Genomic DNA, 5189 nt, shown 5'->3' on the forward strand with positions numbered 1-5189 from the left:
GCTGGAGAGCTGGCTGGGCTGCTCAGGCAGATACCGCCAATGTGAGGGAAAAAGGTAAGCAGCTCGTGGGTCACAGTGTGGGTGCAGCAACCCTCTGCCTGGAGAGGAGGTGCCGCTCCAGCCCTGCTCCCCCAAAACCCCAGCCTTGGCTGCCTGGCGTGGGTGTAGAGCCAAAAAACTGCAAGTAGTCGGGTGGTAAAACTGCTGGGAGCCCAGGGGATGGGGCTGTGCTAGGAGGATGCTCTCCTTTCCCTGCATTGCAGAGTAGCAGTGTGTTTTGGGGGCTGTCCTGCCTGGTTTCTGTGTCTCTGTGCTGCACAAACCTGCCAGAGCCGCTGCTGGCTCCCCGGTACAAGTAGTGCCGGGGGCCAGCACCACCCCACCCACCCTGGAGAAACCCATGGAGCTGGGAAGGACCTGTTTCTTTGGCTCCGTCCTCTTCACTAGATGCTTGTTAACACCATTACACGTGGCCCCTCCGTGCCCTGCAGATGGGTCAGCCGAAGGGGCTCACCCAGCTGCCCGACCCCGGGATCAGGAGCAGGGGTCTGGCCCCTCCTCTCACCCCTGGTCCCCCTGCAAACCCTCCATGCAAACCCCCATCCTCGCTGGCCCAGGGTGGGTTGTGCTTACCGTGTCCCCGTTGAACTTCCCATGGCCCTTCAGGTGATGGCTCAGCCCCAGGCTCCTGCTGCGGGAGGGCTGCCGTGGGAGTCTCCGGAGCTTGCCAGGGGGGTCCTGCTCACCGCTGCCCAGTGGAAGCTTGACCATGGCCTTACTGGGGGACCCAGAGCTGGGAGGGACCTCTCCCACCAGCTCACACACACTGGCCGGGGGGCGGCTCCCCTCTAAGCCCTGCCTGGGCAGGTTGTCCCTTCCATCTCCAGGTGCCCAAGGGTCTTCTCCATGGCTTCCAGGTCCTGGCTGCCTCTCTGGGGCGCTGGCCCAGCCCCTCAGCGCCTCAGATGGTTCTGGGGTTGAAGAGAGCAGCACCAGGAGGAGCGGAGCGACCATCAGCACCTGGACCTTCATCCTCAGGGCCTGGCTTTTGCTCGGGGTCCTCCTGCCCGGACGATGCTGTTGGTGGAGGCAGGAGCAGGGGTGGAAGCTGCCTCCCTTCCCTACCACTGGATCCAGCTGAAGTCATTTTTATAGTGCGGAGACCTACCCTGGGGGCACAGCCCTCTTCCCCCGCCCCTGCTGTGTCCCACCTCCCTGCATGCGAGCAAACCCCGGCTGCTTGCGTGGGCCCCCGTCCCCCTCCCTTGCACTCCCAAACTCCCCAGAACCCTCCCACCACGGCCACCCCAAGCCCTCTCGGTGATGGGTACGCATCTGCCTGCGCATGGGCGTGTGGCATCTCCCACTTGCGCGCACAGAGTCTTTCAGATAAATGACACTTGCAGGCAAGGTCTTAGTAAAGGTGGGGGGCTGCGGGTAAATGTTTGTGTGTGGGAGAGAGAGAGGAGATGTGTAAGATCAAAGCAGGTCCCTTCGGCCTCTGAAAAGGGAGACGTTAAATTTTCATTTAGTTTCCGAAGGAGGTAGCACTGATGTGATACAGGTCTGTCCATTTTCCAGCCCACCCCTTGTGCCTTCTCAGCTCTTCACCCAGTTTTAGCCAAATCTGATGGAAAGGCGGCAGGCTCCGAGGGAAGGAGTTGCCACAAACCTGGTGAAAGTGGTCTGGGTAGAGTGAAGACATCCAACGAATGCTTCCATCCATTGTGGTGGGAGCTCATTTCTTATTCAAGAGCAGAGCCCACACAGGAGAGTTGTGTTTGACCAGGCTTTGGTTGGCTTTTGTGTCGTGTTAGATACCAGTGATCTGCTCCTCAGTCAAGGGTCCTCGCGAGGGGGTGACCTCTGTATGAAATGGTGAGTCCATGCTCCAGGTTTACTATCCATCAGGATCAAAAAACAGCCAGCACCACCACCCAACTCCACTGGAAACTAGTTTTAATGAGTTTCAGTGTTCACCAAACTGTTGGCTGATTACCATGGCCACCGCTGTTGCATGCTGTGCACATCATGGGTTGGGAGAGGGGGGTCATCCTTCCTCATTGCTTCCACAGGAGATGCCCTTGCTCCCTAATACTTGTCCATATTTGACCTCTCTCTTAGATGGGGAAAGGACAACACCCTGCACCAACCTTATGTCCAAGGTCTCCCTGTCAGCACCTTCTTGCCCAAAAGGCCATAGTCCTGAGCACCAGGACTATCCCCTTCCCCTCAGCCCCGCTTACTCGCAGGGAGGGTCACCCCCAGAGCCTTTTCCCACCGACTTCTGCCTCCTCATCCACCAAAGGGCAACATTTGCACGTGCACAGGGCTGGAGGAAAGAGGCTTTTCATTCAGAAATGTGTACCTGCTGAGGAGGGACTGACAGCGGTGGCTTTAGATACAGCATTTGTGTGGGATGCAATTACCACTTCCAGCCAGAAGATAGCTCTGAATTAAAGAGCTAGGCAGGACGGGGCAGCAGTCACACCACCACAGCCTCCACCGCCTCCACCAGCCGTTCCAAGGGCAGAATTCCAGTGTGAAAGGTGTCTGTGGTCCTGCCTGCTGAGCTGCAGCCTCCTGGTGGGAGGAAGGACTCTGGAGGGTGTAGTGAGTGGTTTTGTGCCTGTGTAAAGCTGAGAGACGGTTCCCCCTGTCCCACCGTGGCTTCAAAGTTAAAAAAGAAAACCATCCACCACAGCAGGCTCTTCTGCAGAGCTGTCAGTCCATTCCCCTGGGCATGAGCAAATGGAAGGCAGGAGACCACGCAGGAGACCAGAGAGCTGACTTCTACACATTTGCTGCTATTATTTTCTGTATAGACAGTAAAGGTGTACCAGCAAAACACAGGTACTTTCATGCATGGCTGTTGTAATGATGAAGTTGGTCGCTGCAATCAGCGGCAGCTGCTGTAAGGCTGTAAGGGAGAGGGAGGCTGTTTTGCAGATGCTGTACCTGAAGGCTGTGTAGGAGCCCCCATCCTGCCCTCCCCCAGACATGACTTTGGCATTTGCAGTTGCATGAAGGGCATTCCCCTGTGGACCAGGGATGAGGCCACATGATCACAGTCCTTCTTATCTCTGGTTTGGGAATGGCTCAGCAACATCCCCTCGTGAGACCCACACAGAGGTCTCCTGTGGCTGGCCCACTGCCATCCCCTGTCACTCCCCTTTCAGCCACCGATGGTCCTGCGTAAGACTGAAAAACAAAGGCAGAGCTGGTGTCTTCCCACCTTTGAGTTCCTAGCCCCACCGTTGAGGGACTAGGAGACATCTAGAGGAGCTGTCTCTGGGAGCCAAGTTACACAACAGAAGAGTGAGAAGCTGATTTCCATAGCCAAGCTGGCTACGTTAACTAATTGTCAAAAGGCTGTGGACCAGACTTAGCTTGTATAAAATTGATCTAAGCGTAGAAGTCCTTGCTATTAAAGATGTCGGAGGGGTTAAAGGCAGAGGGATAACTGTGCAGCTGTAGCCTGGACACGGTCAGGGAAGCTCTGCTCTGTTCCTGCCTTTAGAGTCATTTGAGCTACACAGCTTGCATGTCCACCTGTGAACAAGGGCTGTGCTTCCCCTCCTCCCTGGAAACAATGTCATTATCCTGAGCTTCTGCGATGGTACCTGGAGACTTCTTGTTCTGGAGGGAAGCAAAGGTGTGACTGAATGCTTTGGTCCCAGCACGCAGTGCTCTGTTAGGATTGCATGTCTGCCAGTGCTTCTCTCCAGCCGGCCACAAGTAGGAAGTTTTCTGTGTCAAGTACCCAGTGGTTTGCCAAGTAGTCAAAAACGGAGGCATGGAGAGAGGGGCTTGCTCCAACCCTGCGAGGTGTGTATGTGGGTGAGCGGGATGTTTGCTTTTGACACTCTGGGCTGAGGAGGAAGGAAGGCCCAAGTTCAGATGAATGTGTGCAGTCTTCTTTTAAAGGCTGCCAGCTTGGCCCCTGGTTGCCTCTCTTTAGTTAGTCTTGCCTGCTTTCTCCAGGGCCGTTGGACTTCAGGCAAGAAAGTGCAGTGTTTGCTGTCTGGCTTGGGAAGACTGATGAGATGGTCCTACAGTGTTATGTGCCTGCCAAATACACCTTGCCACATATTATGGTCCATGGGACCTCTTGGATATAAAGCAGGAGTGAGCAGCAAGTGAGAATGTTGCTGCTGGGCCCAGCTGAGGAGACATGGTCCTGAAGATCTGGGAGTCGGTGACAGAGAAACTACCATGACAATGAACAACAGTGACACAAGGTGGAGGTAAGGAAAATCCCCTCAGGAGAAAATCATAGAATCGTTTGAGTTGGAAGGGACGTTTAAAGGTCATCTAGTCCAACCTCCCTGCAATAAGCAGGGATATCTTCAACTAGATCAGGTTGCTCAGAGCCCTATCCAACCTGACCTTGAATGTTTCCAGGGATGGGCCATCTACCACCTCTCTGGGCAACCTGTGCCAGTGTTTCACCACCCTCATTGTAAAAAATTTCTTCCTTATGTCCAAGCTAAATCTACCCTCTTTTAGTTTAAAACCATTACCCTTTTTCCTACCACAATGGACCTACTAAAAAGTCTGTCTCCATCTTTGTTATAAGCCTTCTTTAAGTACTGAAAGGTCACAATAAGGTCTCCCTGCAGCCTTCTCTTCTCCAGGCTGAACAACCCTAACTCTCTCAGCCTGTCCTCATAGGAGAGGTGTTCCATCCCTCTGATCATTTTTGTGGCCTTCCTCTGGACCTGCTCCAACAGAATCTAGGAAAGACTGGAGGTTCAGGGAAGCAGGAGGTCTGAAAGACCAGAAACTAGCTTTTCATTACAAAGAAGAAGTTCCCTGGGTTCGGACCTCCTTCTCTGAGGGTTTACTCAAGACCAAAACAGATGAGTGTTCTCCTTAGAGTGGGAGGTGAAGTAAACTGTCAACAGGCCGGAGACAGAAGAATCAAGTTGTGGTTGCTGTAACCCACAAAAAAAAAAAAAAGAGAGAGGAAACAACAGCAGACAAACGTGAGTGTGAACAATGCAATAGTAGTTGTCATCAAATGCACTCCATTGACACTTCACCTCCCAAAAGGTAGTGTGCACCAAAAATCTAGGTCCTTTGGTCAGCAGCCAGCTTTTGAGCTCGAAGCTCAAAACACGTCCCAGTTCCCGGAACTAGCAATGCTGGGAGTGGCAGGAGGTGATGGCTGAGAAAGCCGTGGTGCT

This window comes from Charadrius vociferus, unplaced genomic scaffold, assembly GCF_000708025.1.
Source record: "Charadrius vociferus isolate BGI_N301 unplaced genomic scaffold, ASM70802v2 scaffold196, whole genome shotgun sequence".
Taxonomy (NCBI): Eukaryota; Metazoa; Chordata; class Aves; order Charadriiformes; family Charadriidae; genus Charadrius; species Charadrius vociferus.